This window comes from Mandrillus leucophaeus, unplaced genomic scaffold (assembly GCF_000951045.1).
Source record: "Mandrillus leucophaeus isolate KB7577 unplaced genomic scaffold, Mleu.le_1.0 Scaffold344, whole genome shotgun sequence".
Taxonomy (NCBI): domain Eukaryota; kingdom Metazoa; phylum Chordata; class Mammalia; order Primates; family Cercopithecidae; genus Mandrillus; species Mandrillus leucophaeus.
In genome coordinates, this window is record NW_012103632.1 from 2,020,260 (window position 1) to 2,039,058 (window position 18,799).

Genomic DNA, 18,799 nt, shown 5'->3' on the forward strand with positions numbered 1-18,799 from the left:
TTTTCTTTTCTTTTCTTTTTTTCTTTTCTTTTCTTTTTTCTTTTCTTTCTTCTTTTTCTTTTTGAGACAGAGTCTTGATCTATCACCCAGGCTGGAGTTCAGTGGCATGATCTCGGCTTACTGCAACCTCTCTCTCCCAGGTTCAAGTGATTCTTCTGCCTCAGCCTCTGAGTAACTGGGACTACAGGCGTGCATCACCATGCCAGGCTAATTTTTGTATTTTTAGTAGAGATGGGGTTTCACCATATTGACCAGGCTAGTCTCGAATTCCTGACCTTGTGATCTGCCCGCCTTGGCCTCCCAAAGTGCTGGGATTAGAGGCGTGAGCCACTGCGCCTGGCCTATTTTGATTGTTTCTTATCTGTTCTAAGTATAGTTAATTTAAGTGGAATGTAATGCCTTGACTGGACATGTGGTCTTTGCAAACTACTCTAACAAGACTATGATGATGCTTTGGGTCTTCAGGTATTAATGTGAACTCAGGCCCTGAGCTCAATGGTCCTTATAATGTCTGAGTCTGTTCTCCTCTTTCTCCAATGTACAAGCACTTGAGTAAGTGGGCATATGCTCATTTTAAAAATAATTAGACAAATCATGATGGCAGATTCTTGCCACAGTGTTGCAGAGCCCTTCTCATTTAGGACATGACAGTATCTTTGGACCTGTGGATTGAGAAAAAAAAAAAAAAAAAACCTGACTTTTCATTGTAGTAACTCCCATAAACCTCCTGTTTTCTTTCCCAAAATTATCATTTTATTGCTGTCAATGTTAATAGATACCCTTGTTGGCTGCCTCTAGGGATACCATAGTTTATTAACCATCTTCACAAGTTCCACTGGCTGCTACTCCAATTTTGCAGGTCATTATGTTAATTGAATTGAAGACTACTGACTTCTGACTGTTGAGATTCTGTCACTCCAGGATCAGATTATTCATCTGGATATTAATGAGCCATCTCTATGACCACTTCCCCCACCATCAACACTGGCCTACAAAGGAGATCCATCAGTGAATTTCTTAGTATACCTGGTGATCATCTCACCCGTGTATTCTTAAAGGTTTCAGTTAAAAATGTGTGTTCTGGCCCCTCTGATAGGAATAACCTTTGGGTGAGACCACGCACCTCACATAATATATAAATTTCTTCATTCTCACTTTCTGCAGCTTTCTATTCCTACCTTTACCATCTGTCAAAGCAACTCAGACATTTCCACATTGTTAATTAAAGGCCATATCATATTTCTCGTATTTAACAGTCATACCAACAATGACTTTGCCCCATTCACTAAGAAATAATAGCATGTCCTGAGAAAGTACCCCCCAAGTCAATAATTTCTTGCTTAGCCTATCTTATATTTAGTTTTCTGAATGAAGAATTCTCATAACACATTCCCACAGTACTTCTCCATCTCCTGCTAGTAAATGCCAGCTAATTATTGTAACTCATTCAATCTATAGACTCTCTGTTTTCTTGCTAGGTCTGGACTTCTTAAGTAGGTTATGTTGAGATATTTACCTAGCCTGAGTAGCCAGGAACAGTGGTGAGGATAGTTCCTGAGGGGGAAGAGACCTATGGAGTTACATAAATAATAGTTCTGCAGCATCTTCTCTCTTGGAAAAGGTGTTAACTCTTAATGGGGAATGACAGGCCACTTCTGTCACCCTAGAAGTTTTAATGAGAATAGCAGAGCCAACATCCTCATTCATCCAAATTTCTTCATGTCATGCTTTGGAGTTCCAGACTTTTCATCATATAGAACTCACCTTTGTGAAAGAGAGAAGAAAACACAGAAAGAAAACATTGGAATGCAGTAGAGTTCTAAGATAGTTTTGTCAAGGTTCAAGTGGAATCCTCAAACCAAAGTGAGGCATCAAAAGAGTCACACATCTTGCAAGAAAATACCTGCCTACATATTCATGCCATCTTCAATAATTTCTCAGTAATCATTATTGAAATCATGACCTCACACAAACATGATGATATATTTCAGAATACAGTATCTGGGGCAACATCTGGGACAGCAGAGCATCTGTGTCATGGTCAGTTTGACTGAAACGAAGTTTTGCAGCAGCAAAAACAACACCAACAAACAATCTAAATTTACTTCCATGTGTGTGGATCTCAGTAAACCTGGCTGTATTAGAAGCTTTCTCTAGCTATAGAGAGTTACCTGCTCTGTCAAGTAAGACTAGGGCAGGAGTTGAGGCACAAATACACTAACATTTTCAAAACCTGCCTGTTTCACTCAAAACAGACTCAACTTATAAAGCAAGCGTGCTCAAATAGGAGATTTCTTGCTTTTTCATTTACTTGAGTTAAATTTCATTTACAGAACCAGAATAAAAAATAGGTAATCACATTTATTAGAATGTGGCATTTACATCCACAATAATTCTAATTTTGAAGCTCAGTTTTTATATTTTTCTATAGACACTACATTGGTAGATGTTATTGATGAACTCTCTGTTGCATCTGAAGGTCATCTTAACACCACACTAACAGCTGTGGAATAAGGTGTCTTTGAGTTTCACACTGAATTAAATATCATATTCTTCAAAACACATTTCTCGCTATGAGAAATCATATGGATTTTTAAATTTTGCTCCAGGTAGGTTGTTTTGTTTAAATGGCTTATTTCAATATCTTCATTGATACATCTAAGTAAATTTATACTTTTAACAATAATTAACAGCAAAAGAGCAACAACTCCTGAATTTAACATTGCTACTATTTATCTTCCTCTAGTTAAATTTGTGACTCGAGTAATGAAAAAAAAAAATTTACACTGATTATCTCAGACTCTTAGGAAGCACTCTGAATATCCACCCTCCTTGGTAAGTACACTGAAAAAAGTTCCTGCCATTTTCTCTACCGCCTAACTTAACACAACTTCCCAGCAAACTTAGTATAAGGATAGCCGATAGAAGTTTGACGTGTACAGGATAACTTTCGAGGTGGCAGACAGTGTTAAACATCATTTACCATCAGTGTCTCAGCTCTTGGCTATCATGCCTCTCTCCCTCTCTACCTAACCCTCAAATATAATCCAAGCCATGCTTTGTTGCATTGACTTTTTTGGCCATATAAAAAAAGTATGTATACCCATGGTCTCAAATTCAAGAAAAGTAAAATTTTGATTTTAGAATTTCTTCATGATGGTGTAATGGGGACTATAATTGCCCTCTCAGTATAACAACAGGAACACCAGAAGAAATATGTGAAACAACTAGTTTTTTTCATTGGAAAACAAGTAGCTTATGACTGAACCCTGAAACAAGGAAAACAACTGATAGGAATCCTGTAGTCACTCCAGTTTATTGCCTGGAGACTATGTCTAGGTTTTAATGTAGGGAGGGTAACATAACCATTGCCTGGTGGTCTTAAGTTGAAGAGACAGATATTGTGATGCGAATGGTTAAGAAACCTAGAATCTATGAGGCATAGATTCTAGAGATATCTCTGTCTCCTAAAGACATCTCTGAAAAGCTGAAGATGATTATCTTCAAAGCTTTGGCTGACGATTGATCTACGCATATGTGGAGTAAAACTCCAAAAGGCTGTTAAAGGGCCACAAAAAAAAGCAGCAGACCAAAGGATTCCCAGAAATAACAAGCCCTAAAAGAAATTTACATTCTCATTCCTAGAAATGAAAGATCTCTGAATATATGGAACAGCAGAAAAACTCCTCAAGGAGTTCTAGCCTGAGTAGTGGCTGAATTCAAACTAAAGACCCCTCTTGTTGTAGTTTAATACATTAAAAAATGATACTCAAAATAATCAAGTTGATAGTGTGACTTCACTGTGCAGCAGGATAAAAGTAAACACTTCAAAAAACGACAATAAAATCCAGCATACAACATGGAAATTTTATAATGCTCAGCATTTAAGAAAATATCCAGGGGGTTCATAAAACAGAAAATATAACACATAAGTCCAATAGAAAAACACCCAGAAAAGATAGAGAAAATGGAATAATCACAAGGAGTTTAAATAGCCATTATAAAATGCTTCATATAATTAAAAATGTAGAATAAAAAATAAATCATAAAAAGTAAGATGCAAAAGATACAAAAAATATCAAGACATTTGGTTTATAAAGAAAGCCCAGATTTCGCAACAATTTTAATCCCGGTGTACAGGTCAAACAAAATATTAAATTAGGTGTGCAGAAAGAATCAAACAAAAGTAAATTCAACAGAAAATAAATGCCTCACAGACAGAATATAAATTCTGTGGAAATCAGGATACTCAAATCAGAAAGATACTTGTACTTACACAAGAAAGGACTTGCCAGAAAAGACAAAAAATCTTTATTATCCCAGGAGTGATATAAGTTTCCTTATTAAGGCAACCTTATCTAAATCAGATGCTGAATAAAGATCTTCTACCCAAAAGAGGGAGGCTCATTCTGAAAGAAGACTCATGATGGCAAAAAAAGAGAAGGTGTGGAAATGGAGAGCTCAAAAGGCTCAAGTGAGTACAGCACTTGATGTTACTTTTTGTCCCACAAAACTATAAGGTTTACTCAAGTCATAAAGCAACAATAAATACAACAAACAAATTGTTCAGAAATTATACATAAACCTCTGTGTAGTTGTATTGAAATCTGAGATGACTATTTTTTATTTTATTTAATTATTTTTAAAATTTGCTCATTTTCAGGGGCCAGTGAGTGGGTTTATATTTCTCAATCTTGTATTTTAATATGGTTATAGTCATCTTTGATCTAAACTTTGTACATGATCTAATCATGTAAAGAGTTTATAACACGTACAGAGATAATGAAAGCATGGTCTCTCAATGTTCAATGTGAACCTCAGACCTAGGTCTAAGAGACAGCCCTTTCTAGTTTTCATCTGGTGGTATCCGCACTTACTCTGTCTCATACCCTGTTGTAAGCTATAAGATTACAGAATATGTCAAATAAATTTCTCATTGTGAAGTTGAAGATTTACAAACATACAGTAAATTCCATTTCCCTCCCTTTTTCTTCTCCTAGTAGTTAATTGTTTTTTTCATTTTTCTTTGGTTAATTTTGTCATTACAATCATTATGAATGCATTTTTAAAATCGAGTATGCCCGCCTGTGTGCACATGTGTGTGCTAGTGTGTCTGTATTTGTATAATGGAGTCTCAAAAACTGGAAGCAGATTTCAATGGTGTTTCACTTCCTCTGATGTTAGTAAGTGAAGTAATTCACTTGGGGTTGTAAAAATCAAAATGTCAAGCAACAAAATACTTGATTAAATAGAAAAAGAAGCTCTGAAAAGATTTTAAAAAAATTTCTTTGAATAGAAGAGTTAAATACATGTAGTCCACCCTTGCTGTCTACAATATGTGATGACACAGTAATCTCTTTTGTTGATTTTCCAGTGAAATTGAAGCAGCTTTTTCACACATGAGGGATAAGAGAATAGACAGTGTCAAAAGGTGTCTTAGCATTTTCATTCTAGTAAGTTGTGAGCAGGCGATTAAAGATTTTTACCATGGAGATAATCTTCACTTGTAACGTTTATCACCATGTTTCCCTGAAGAATGAGATTTTACCCTAAAAGAGGATAATAGAATATCACATGTTACATTAGAAAACATTTAGAAAAAATAATCATTTCATGGTGTTAAAAAAATGATCAATATATTTTTATTTTTTGTTCAAAATTTTGGTAATATATACTTCAAGGAAATATACATAAAATGTACTAGAACTAAAAATTAAATGTAATATTTTAGACTCTGAAAAAAATATGTCTATTATAATGTCAAACCAGAATAATACCTGCTTCTTACTCACGTTGACCAAGGATCAATGTTACGTGACTTAACAGCAGAAGAAATACAAATTATTGGGATATTCTTTCATTATGTAGTATAAACATAACTCATAATATATGTGTTTCACACCAGCTATGCCTTCATTTTTCTTGATGGAAAATCTATGGGAATATAGTAGCACCATCAAATTAGTGAGTAAACAAGACCATTACATCAAAATAGATTTTGCTCATTTATTCTGACAAGTGTAGCAGTTTAAATTATTTATAGTTGCAGTCTGAATGGGTTTAGTAAATGCCCTATAGTACATTTTGTAAATTCAGTAGAGTCTTAGTAACTTCTTCATTAATTATGTTTATAAATTACAATCCTTACAAAAGCCCTTGAGCATGTAATTAATAAATTTATTTAAATAATTAGAAACTCAGAAGATTTTATGTTTTACATATAGCTAAATTTAGCAAAAATATAGATTCTTTCTATTGATTTGTAAGAATAATAACATATTAGGAAGGGGATTATAAAAACTAAAAACTGCTTTGGAAGTTCTCTCAATTGTGGTAATAATTATGCCTTCTAAGGCTTTCTCGCCTTCTTTTAGAAAAGATGTGGTCGTAAATGCTCTGAAACATAAACACGATAATCAATACTTTGTCAACTTCTGAGAAGAATTATTTCTAATTATGGCAACTCTGACAAATTATCTCACATTACTATGTGTCAATGCAGCAGTAACTAACATTTATTAAGATCTACTCAGCCATATAGGAAGAAGACAGAAGTGCTGATAGAGGCTACCCAAGAGTAGAAACCCTGACAGTTTGTTTTTAAAAAACAAAACAAAACAAATAAAGAAAACCTCTCAGTCTCCTGTGTGCTCACACCCAAGTGAAAATACACAAAAGGAACAAAATTTGTGAATACATAATGTTATTTAATTCCCCATCATCAGCACTTTTCTCAGTACCTTTCATGCCATATGCAATTAGAAAATTCTCCTAGTAATGCAAGTAAGCCTAAGATAGCAGGAAATAAACAGTGAGAAATGTAACATGTTTGGATAGCAAATCCACTAAAGACAGTGGCTGAAGGAGGGAGAGTACTAGGATCAGTGCACCCTAGTTTCTGGCTTATCAGAAATAATTTCCAGGTAAATAAACAATTTCAAGCTGTTCTTACTCTTTTGGAATAATTTTGCTACATTGCTCACAGAGGGCTGGACAATGAAAACAGGAGATAATTCAGAACCAGTTTGGCAAAATGAATAGCTAAGCCACCCACAATTTGATATGGGCTCTGCTCAGCAAATTTCTTTTGAATGTGGGATTTGAAGAAATGTGGAAGAATCAAATGAAAGGTAAGGCAGAAAGTATTGAAGTAGATTTACTATGTTTGTTCCCAATCACCAAGCCCATGGAAAATGCCTCTCATTTGTATTTCACAAAAATTCTACCACCATCATGTCTTAATTTTTTAAAACATACAAATTATTTTAAAGTAAGACTATACTTTTTGTGATGTTCCAAATAGGTCCTGTAAGCCATTAGTTAATTCTCTTAAACACATCTCAAGCAAGGGACTCTTCCAAGTGTAATAAGAGACAAGATTTTAAATGCAAAGAACAAATGATTTTGAATCAGACAGTTGTGAATTGAAATTTTGGCCTTCCCAATAATTCAAATGGTGTGTTTAGGTAAAGTTATTTAAGCTATCTAAGCTTAATATTCTTTATTTATGAAAAGGGGCTAATAAGGTCAACCTCATAGGTTTGGTTATTGTGGAGATGAAAAGAGAGAATGTAACAGAAAGAATATAATTAAAAGAGTTGATAGAGTACCTGACTTACAGGAAAATCTCAGAAAGTTATTTAAGATATATGATTATTCTTTTATAGTGATTGTTTCATTCTATTTCAATCTATTATTTATAGAACTATTTTGTAATATTTTCAGTAGCTCATGCTCTCTCTCTGTGTGTGTGTGTGTGTGTGTGTGTGTGTGTGTGTGTGTATGTGTATGTATTCTTTTGTACTGTTGTTGCTGATCTTTGGAGTTAGAGAAAAAACATAAGCTTATAAAAAACAGATCAAGCTTAGGGGAAAATTTAATGGATGAAGAAGTTTAAAATATAAACAAACAGACTGTTCAAGAGTTTTCTCTTTTGTTGTTTCTCTTTTACAAGTTTGGTAGACATGTTTTAGTAGGTTCAGAGATTGTTTAGGGATATGTTTAAGTTTGATTTATAATCTGTCATCTTGAGAGGTAAGGAAAGCAAGCAAGTAGAAGCCCATGTATACCATATTTATAAAGACAATAAATTAAAGTATATGAAACATTTAGAATCAACTCTTTTTTGGGAAAAAAAACATTTCTAACTACAAATAAATATTTTTTAGATTATGACTATTTTCAAAATCATAGATAATTGTTGACTATAATTTTAAAATATAAAGTTATTCAAGTTCTCTTTGTTATATTTCTTCCTTCCAGGAATAACGTGAGAAATGTCTATTTGTCCTATATCTAAACTGTACAAGGAGAAAATGCTACACACTTTTTATATTCTTTAGCTGTGAGAAGTAGTGTGTAGATTCAGTTACTGCTCTCCAAGAATGTTAATGTGACAAATCTATACATTCCTGTCTCTCTCCATTTCACAATATTATCATTCTTTGCATTTGACAATCTTTTGATAAAAAATGGAAATAAAACTTGGTGAAATCAAGAGTCTATCCAATAGTTATTCTTAATGGAAAGGAGGGAATTTTTGAAGAGTACATGATTCCTCTCTGGCAGATTCTCTGGATCATAAACCCTTACCTGAAATAACCTCCTCTAGTGATAAAGCACTGATTACATTTGCCCTTGCACATAGGCAGTGGCATGGGACGTACTGCAAGGGTGTAGGGAGAGTTACAGATAGGTGTAATGGAAAGATGAGAGATGATGCACTGACAGAGTGAAAATTTGTGCAGAATGTGGAGTCAGAACACAGAGTATGCTGTGGAAATTGAAGTAAAATAAATCTTTAGACCAGCAGCTAGAATGACACCTGGAGTGTTTCTTTCCTCAATACTCCTGAGCCCCAAAAGAAAACTGGAACTAAAACTATAAAAAGAGAAATACAAAGAATTATTACTAAACTTGGAGTTGTTACCTTGAAAAGGAAAAATGATAGCAACTTATATCTTTTCCCCTATATAGAACAAAGTGACAGTGGAGCTGTATGCCCATAACAGAAAGAAATGGACTATTGATCCGGGCTTGTGAGCCCTCTAAACAAGAGGATTAGATCACCACACAAATGATTGTGAAGACAGTTTGTCTGGAGACCCACTGTGTAGTGTAGATAGTGGGTACTGGAACAGTAAGATAAAGAAAATGATGATCGTGGACAGAGAGTGAAAGGGAGGTAAAGAATGCATATGTTTAGGGCAGCCTATTAATGTATTTCTTATATGGAGCCAAAAGCCTGCTTTCTGTTAAACCAAGTATAAAAAGCATGCACATTGGTAAATTTCCTTACTTCAAGGAACAAACCATTGCATCAGCCTCCTGAGCCTAGTTCATACATATGATTTAACACATAGCAGAAGATTAATTTCTGGGGACATTTTAGAATGAATTTCACTTCTTGGCAGAAAATGAACCTTAAGCCAGAAAGCACTAGAAACCTGATATTGGTGTCTGTCTAGAGCCTGTTCATGGATTGGTATTGCATAATGCACATTTTCAGCTAAAGGTTTACTTATTTCCACCTTAACTGTTTACTTATCAGTCCTGTTTCAGTAAAACCACTCTGTGTTAGGAAAATCTTCATACTGTAAGTCATACACCCACTCTGATCTCTTCCAAGTACACCCATTACATTAAAGTAGGCAAAAATAATACATCATACATGACAAATTCAAATTCAAACCAGCTGAAAGAACTACAATAGTTCAACTAACCTGTGAATGTTTACATCAGTTATGAACTTTTGTTAGGTGAGTGTATTGGTCCGTTTTCATGCTGCTGATAATGACATACCTGAGACTGAGCAATTTACAACAGAAAGAGGTTTACTGGCCTTACAGTTCTACATGGCTGTGGGGGTTTCACAATCATGGTGAAAGGTAAGAAGCAGCAAGTCACATCTTACATGGATGGCAGCAGACAAAGAGAGAGCTTGTGCAGGAAAACTCCCCCTTATAATAACCATCAGATCTCATAAGACTTACTCACTATGATGAGAACATCATGGAAAAGACCTGCCCCATGATTCACTTATCTCCCATCGGTCCTTCCCACAACACATGGGAATTCAAGATGAGGTTTGTGTGGGGACACAGCCAAACCATATCATTTCACCCTTGACCCCCCCCAAAGTCTCATGTTCTCACATTTCAAAATCAATCATGCTTTCTCAACAGTCCCTCAAAGTCTTAACTCATTTCAGCATTAACTCAAAAGTCTACAGTCCAAAATCTCATCTGAGACAAGGCGAGTCCTTTCCGCCTATGAGTCTGTAAAATCAAAAGCAAGTTAGTTACTTCCTAGATACAATGGGGAAGAGGCATTGAATAAATACAGCCATTCCAAATGGGAGACACTAGCCAAAACAAAGGGACTACAGACCCCATGCAAGTGTGAAATCCAGCAGGGCAGTCAAGTCTTAAAGCTCCAAAATGATCTCCTTTGACTCCTTGTCTTACATTCAAGTCACATTGATGCAAGAGGTGGGTTCCCATGGTTTTGGGCAGATCTGCCCATGTGGCTATGCAGGGTACAGCCTTCCTCTTGGCTTCTTTCATGGGCTAGCATTGAGTATCTTTGACTTTTCCAGGAGCAAGGTGCAAGCTGTCATTGGATCTATTATTCTGGGGTCTGTAGGGAGGTGGCCCCTGTTTCACAGCTCCACTAGGTGGTACCCCAGTAGGGACTCTGTGTGGGAGCTCCAACCTCACATTTCCCTTCTGCACTGCCCTAGCAGAGGTTCTCCATTGAGGACAACACCCCTGTATGAAACTTTTGCCTGGGCATCCAGGCGTTTCCATACATCCTCTGAAATCCAGGCGGAGGTTCCCAAACCTCAATTCTTGACTTTGCACACACAGTCTCAATGCCACGTGGAAGCTGCCAAGGCTTGGGGCTCCCACCCTCTGAAGCAACAGCCAGAGCTTCACCTTGACCCCTTTTAGTCATGACTGGAGTGGTTGAGATGCAGGGCACTAAGTCCCTAGACACAGCAAGAGGACCCTTGGCCTGGCCCATAAAACCATTTTCTCCTAGGCCTCCAGGCCTGCGGTGGGAGGGGCTGCTGTGAAGACATCTGACATGCCCTGGAGACATTTTCCCCATTGTCTTGGGATTAATGTTTGGCTCCTCATTATTTTTGTAAAATTTCTGCAGCTGGCTTCAATTTCTCCTCAGATTTTTTTTTTTTCCTGTCATATTGTCAGGCTGCAAATTTTCTTAACTTTCATGCTTTGCTCTCCTTATAAAATTAAGTGCCTTTAACAGCACCCACGTTGCCTCTTGAATGCTTTGCTGCTTAGAAATTTCTTCTGCCAGATACCCTAAATCATCTCTCTTCAGTTCAAAGTTCCACAAATCTCTAGGGCAGGGGCAAGATGTCACCAGTCTTTTTGCTAAAACATAACAAGAGTCACCTTTGCTCCAGTTCCCAACAAGTTCCTCATTGCCATCTGAGACCACCTCAGCTTGAATCTTATTGCCCATATCACTATCAGGCTTTTGGGCAAACCCATTCAACAAGTCTGTAGGAAGTTCCAAACTTTCCCACATTTTCCTGTCTTCTACTGAACCTTCCAAAGTGTTCTAACTTCTGCCTGTTACCCTGTTCCAAAGTTATTTCCATATTTTTGGGTATCTTTTCAGCAACACTCCACTCTACTGGTACCAATTTACTGTATTAGTTCGTTTTCATGCTGCTGATAAAGACATAACCAAAACTGGAGGATTTACAAAAGAAAGAGGTTTATTGGACTTACAGTTCCACATGGCTGGGGAGAATTCACAATCATGGTGGAAGGCAAGGAAGAGCAAGTCACGTCTTACATGGCTGGCAGCAGACAAAGAGAGAGCTTGTGCAGGAAAACTCTCCCTTATAATAGCCATCAGATCTCATGAGACTTATTCATTATCATGAGAACAGCATGGGGAAGACCTGCCCTATGTTTCAATTACTCCCCACCAGGTGCCTCCTACAACACATGGGAATTCAAGATGAGATTTGAGTGGGGACACAGCCAAACCATGTCAGGGAGGTGTATAAACCATACTGTTTGAGAAAAAGAGTCCTTTAAAACAGATCAATGTACAGTGAGTTTGCAGAAACACATTGATTATTCTCCTTTACTGTCAAAAAGCCACAATATTTTCCCATTAATTTTAAGCATTGCATTATTGTATATGCTATTTTCAGTAAAAAAATAATTATTTTTAATCTGTTTTATTAGAGTCCTAGTGGGGCAGATTCAGTCTTTTGAAAATTAAATGTTTGTTGTAAGTTAGTAACTTTATTATATAAATTGAATTTAACCAATTACTGCACTTTAGTATGTTTACCATACATGTAAGTCCCTCATCTTTCAAAATCAGCTTTTTCCTGGGTTCATGGTATCCTGGAATTCTTAAGCATTGTAATTCAAGCTTACATAAAATTTAACTTTGAAGAACACATTGACTAACTCATACAAAAATATTATTGCTAGGCATATAGAAATATATGTTATTTGGTTACCATGTGATCATCCACAGTTGGAAAGCTCCTTACGAATCACTTCAGAATCAAGCTTTTTAAAAAAAAATCACTTGGTGAATATGTTATCAGCATTAAGTAATTCAACAATACATTTCAACAAGGCATAGTAGCTTCCTCAGTCATCCTTCTCTAAAGCAGTATGCTTACTAGGGCAACAGGAAGATTTATTCTCACCAGTACGATATATACTCTCTTTTAAAATGTGTTAAAGACACCATAACAGCATATTGGTTTTTCCACTTATTACATTCTAAAGAAGTAATGGTTTACAGAGTGCTCCATTTTGTGACCTCCATCACTGTTTAGTATTTAACATTAATCCCTCCCCTTTTAACTTCAGTATGTTTTGATAACATGCCACAGTTTCCTACACTATCTTATGTTTTGCATTAATTATATTTCAGGATGACTGCTTCCCAGAAGCATTTTGGGGAAGAGACAAGGCAAGTAATTTCATAAAGAACACAAAAGGCATTTTCTGTCAGGGAGCATTCCTGGTAATGTAATGTAATCGTCATTATAAGCTGTAAGGTATACTCTTACTGAACATTGTCTCTTAAACATTTTTCTCCTTTCCTTTGCACTACTTTCTCGTACCTCTACCTTAAGTTATTTTACTCCCTCTGTCCTCCTCATTCTTTCCACTCGTGTGAAAAGTAAATTTGGCAGCATATTTGTAGTTTTCCATAGCTTGCAACCTATATGTTTTCATTTCCAAATATTTGGAGACCTAAAACATTCTTCATTTCCTTTTATTTTTTTAGTGGATGAAGGTGTGCATAAGTGCATGTTGATTATAGTTAGTCATAATTAATGTCCAATATTTGATGCCAAGATAAAGAAACTTTACCAAGTAGATTACATTATATTAACTCACAGACCACATGCCATAGGGAACAAAAGTAGTCCGTGTTAGGTTACCTTTTTGAGGGTATCAAACTCCTAGTGCTTGGTGGGAAACATGAGGTAATCAAGACTCTATTCTCACCGACAAAGTTGGCATTTGGAACCTAATTAAGAAACAGTCAAACAGCATTAACTTTCATAGAACTAGCAAAAAAACCCTGAAGTTTTACTGAATTATAATATCCCCTTGCCATTTTTGATTCTTACAATAATCTCCATGGATGCCTTCTCAGTTAGTCCTTTCTCTTACTCAATATTGTGAGGCTGACCCAATTTCTTGTTGATATAAATTATACTGAGGCAGAAGTTTTGTGCCTCACTGATATGGTTTGGGTCTGTGTTCCACCCAAAATTCATGTCAAATTATAATCCCCAATGTTGGAAGTGGGGCCTGGTGGGAGGTGATTGGATCATGAGGGCAGATTTCCCCCTTGAGTGCTGTTCTCGTGAGAGAGTTCTCACAACACCTGGTTGTTTAAATGTGTGGAACACCTCCCTCCTCTCTCTCTCTTCCTCCTGCCCTGGTCATGTGAAGATGTGCCTACTTCTTCTTTGCCTTCCACCATAGTTGTAAGTTTCCTGAGACTCCCCAGCCTTGCTTCCTGTACAGCCTGCAGAACCATGAGCCAATTAAACCTCTTTTCTTTATAAATTTCCCAGTCTCAGATATTTCTTTGTAGCAGTGTGAGAATGGACTAATACACTCACCTTTGTTTTTCTCATTGACAAAGTGTGTTTTACGGTTTGTTGTTCAAGTAGATTGTGCTTCCTATTTAAAATCAAGTCGTTGAAGAGCCCTCTTCTGACCCAATTAGAAGTTAGTTTATTAGAAATATCTCTTGTGTTGAATTGACAGAAATTCTAAAAAATGGTTCTTACTATTTGCTATATTGAATAATCTGACCATAGCTATTTGTTCTCTCCTCCAAGAAAAAAGCACATGTGAATGCACATTATATGTTTTGTTACAATTCAACAGTTTAAGTTTTCTCAATATGAAGCTTGAATTAAGTCTTCCAGCTCCCACATAGTAACAATTAAGTCCTCTGTGGAAAGCAAATACATAGCTTTGAATAAAAAGATGCTTTTTTCTTTGAAATTCAGCCTAAAGTTTTCAGTGTGAAGAGACTATTCTGATTTGTAACACCTCAGAAGACACAATTCAGAATTCCATCTAACAAATTCTATATACTACAAAACTCATATATGCAAATTTCAGACCCGTATATCCAGTGGCTCATTAGTCATTTATATCTGGGAGACTCATGATTACTTTGATTAAACAAAATCTATTGGCATAAAAGCATCTCTCCAAAGCCTGTCTATGGTTCTGCCTATAACACAAGGACTACAAAGTAAAAACCTTTTGCAAATAATGGTGTATATTTAATTTTAGCTCTGCTAATGAAATGGCCTGGCTTAATATTTGAAAGTCATCTATATAATGAAGATTGTTTTCCATCTTGCTGTGGTTTTTGGAAATCCAGATTATACACAAATGAATGTAGCAGTGGGCATCAACATTTCATTACTTGGTGATAGGCTACATGGACGTGAGAGATTGTGATATGGACACTGGAGGTAGCAGCTGTGGTAGCTTTCTGATCCCCAGATCATAGCTACAGAAAAATGACCCCGCAACCAACAGAGCAATGATCTTATGATTTTAGGCATCTTTGGTCCTTTTCACGACCTATAAGCATTTAACTCTAAAATAAATTTCTTTTCATTTGAACCATCTGGAGTGGATTCTGTTTTCTATTTTCTGAAATAAACCCTGGCTGATAGAGGATTCTACAATGAATTTATCTGTCTATTTACTTATCTATTGCTCATTCAATGCTCTGTCAGTATTTCCTGCTTCAGCAAATGGCAGGCAAACCACCCATGTAGCTGCATAAGTTAGCAACCCAGGAATCATGCATTCTTTCCTTTTTATCACCATCTTCTCCATGTGTACTAAACACTGCTAAGTTTCTATTGTTGTCTTCTCCAACATCCATGACAAAACATTAAGCCACTTTATCATACGGTCTATGCCTTCATCATTTTGCATGGGGTTGACTCCATTCCTGATATTTGTGTTCCTTTTTGTTGCCATCAGATGGTTGTCTGAAATTCCTGAAGCTACAAACTTCTATGGTAACCTCCAGCAAGAAAGAGGAAGAGTGAGAGAGAAAGAGAAAGAAATAGAATACGTCTTAAGTTAAACAGTTCCAAAATATAATCTCCTTTATTCGACTGCCCTGAATTGGGCCATGTGCCTACTTATGGAGTTACACTCTTCAGGAAGATGGGATATGATAGCTAGTTTAAATTCTACTGTCCAGGAAGATGGGATATGATGATTAGTTTAAATTCAACCCTATTCCAGGACAGGACCAGTGGAAGCCAAATCATGGAATCTGCGGTAATTTTCAAAACAGTAAATAGAGCAGAAATGTCCAGTGTAGCTTCTTCATTCAGTTACCTTCCTGTTTCCCAAGTGAGATTTATAAAATGCAAATATGAACATGTCACTCTTCTTCTTAAATCTTGTCAATATCTACACATTTCTTTAAAGACTATGTCCAAATATCTTAGCAAAGCTAGCCCTTGCCTACTTTTTATTTTATATACATCTAATTATCAAGTATCTAATAATGACAGTCATTAAAATAACTGCTACTCTATGGTTTTACTACATATGCCAGAGAAAATGCTAAACACTGCATAATAATAATTACTTTTAACCTTCTTCAGTATGTTCTTATTCTTTATTTGCAAGTGAGGAAAGAGGCAGAGATACCTGAGGTGATTTGAGGAAGTAATTATCAATAATTCAACAATTTATAATTTTATAAATTTTCATTTAAAAAATGAAAACATGAACATGTTACTCTTTATCTTGATAAAAATAGTTAGTAGATTCAAATTCTTGGGCTTTCTCACTATTCTCTTCTGTTCAACAATTGTTTGTTTCTGCCTAGCAGAGTATCTAGAAATGGAAGAAACTCAGGAATCATCTAGTTTTTTCTTTATATTTTATGTAAGGAAATAAGTTTATTAATGATAGCCTTATAAGCTAGTCTAAGCAAATATAATTGTCCCTTAAGACTCTGAAGGTGCTAGAGGAGATGGACAGAATTGCCCATAATTGAAAAAAATATTTGTAAATTAGGCTAAATAATGTACATGTTTATTACAATGTTAATAAAAATAAGAGATAACACAATTATAGTGCTTAGCACTATGCCACTCCTAGTTTTTAATGTATTACTTTAAACAATTGGTTTTACAATTTGAAAGTGACAAATTGTGCATTAATACAGTCACAGAGCCAAAATAATTATTCTATAGATAAAGACACTCTGATGATATTTGTGATAATTTTTACTGAACGCTGTTCTGGTGCTGCATATAAATATTGTTATGGTGTGAATGTGTTCCTTCCAAAAGTCAGGTGTTGCTAATGTGGTGGTATTGAGGTGGGGCTTGTGAGAGGTGAATAGGCCATGATGGCTGCTCCTTCATCAGGGATTAACATCACTGTAAAAGAGTACAGCACGCTTCGTGCAGTGTTTGGCTAACCAGTTAGCTTGCGCTTCTGCCTTCTGCCATGTGAAGACACAGCCAGAAGACCCTCACCAAAGGCAAGTGCCTTGACCTTGGACATTCAGCCTCCAGAATTATAAGAAAAACTATTCTGTCATTTTAAATTAGCCAGCTTCAGGTATTCTGTTACAGCAGCACAAAGAGACTAAGACAAATATCTGAAAAATTTAAATAACTACAGAAAGTCATCGTAATGTACATGAATTTGTGCAATATATTCTTGTTAGTATTAAAATCTTACTAAATGTCAGTCTTCTGGTAATTACAAAATAATAAATTCTTTCTGAGTAATTTTTTGAATACAGGTTGAATAAAATTTGGAATTTATCTTAGAATATTTTCTGATAATCTAGTAATGTGAAGTTCTCTAGTTATTTCTTTTCTGCCTCTTTGAAGTTACACTTGAATGCTCTTTGCCTGAAACTGGTATTTTTCTTTACCTTTCTAAATAAGATGAAAAGAACAGACAGTGCTTTTCTCAGAGGTGGTTATATTCATGATTTCCAATTTCAGCATCTTAGATATTCCCATACCAGAAGGTACCATGACACTTGTCCAGTTTTTATTATATCAAACTAAGTTCCCAAACTGATTGTGTTTCCTTATTTCTAAAAGCATTACTGACTTAGGGGAACAAACTTCCTAGGCAATAAGGAAGAAAATATACATTTCATGTTTCATTTCACTTATTCAGTAACATATTAAACCTTGACTACAAACACTCTTTTTTGGACTCATATTGCATCACTTAATGCCAACTTAGGAAAAAATGGGCAATCTTAATCACACCTTTTGACATACTAAATAGCACTAGGACGATATATAGCAAAATAGGATAACAAATTTCAAATTTGTTACGATTATTATAATGCCTTCTTTTAGGGCGAATAATCCATCCTGTTTCTTAGCAAATTAAAAATTTAATCAAAGAGACTATCACATATTTAAGTCACTATACATGTAATACTTACAGAAATATATTTTCCATGTATATGTGTAAAATTACAAGATTCCAGACTGAAATCTAAAATAATTTGAATCAATATAGAATTAAATATACCTTCAAGGAAAAGGGTAATTCAAAAGTGGTGCCCAAATCTATGTCTGATCTTAAAATATAACATTTTCTTCCTATGACACAATATAAGATACAGCAAAAAATGTAGTATAAATCATCCCAAATTATACCAAACCTTCCTTTCTTTCTTTCTTTTTTTTTTTTGAGACAGAGTCTCGCTCTGCAGCCCAGGCTGGAGTGCAATGGCACGATCTCGGCTCACTGCAAGCTCCGCCTCCCGGGTTTACGCCATTCTCCTGCCTCAGCCTCCCGAGTAGCTGGGACTACAGGCGCCCGCCACCTCGCCCGGCTAGTTTTTTGTATTTTTTAGTAGAGACGGGGTTTCACCGTGTTAGCCAGGATGGTCTCGATCTCCTGACCTCGCGATCCGCCCGTCTCGGCCTCCCAAAGTGCTGGGATTACAGGCTTGAGCCACCGCGCCCGGCCCCAAACCTTCCTTTCAAGGATTTTTTAAATAACAAACCTCCTTTAGAAATAGATATCAACTTTCCCTTTAGAGTAAAGGACAGACATGTTTCCTGCACATTATAAAAGCTCTGGGATCTCTAAGCTCCTGGTTTCTCTCCTGTGATGTTATCCACTAGATGTGCAACTGTCACATGTCCTTCTCTCCATTAGGCTGTGAGAACTGGAGTATGAGAAAGTCACACATGAAAATTATATATATATAATATATTTACAAT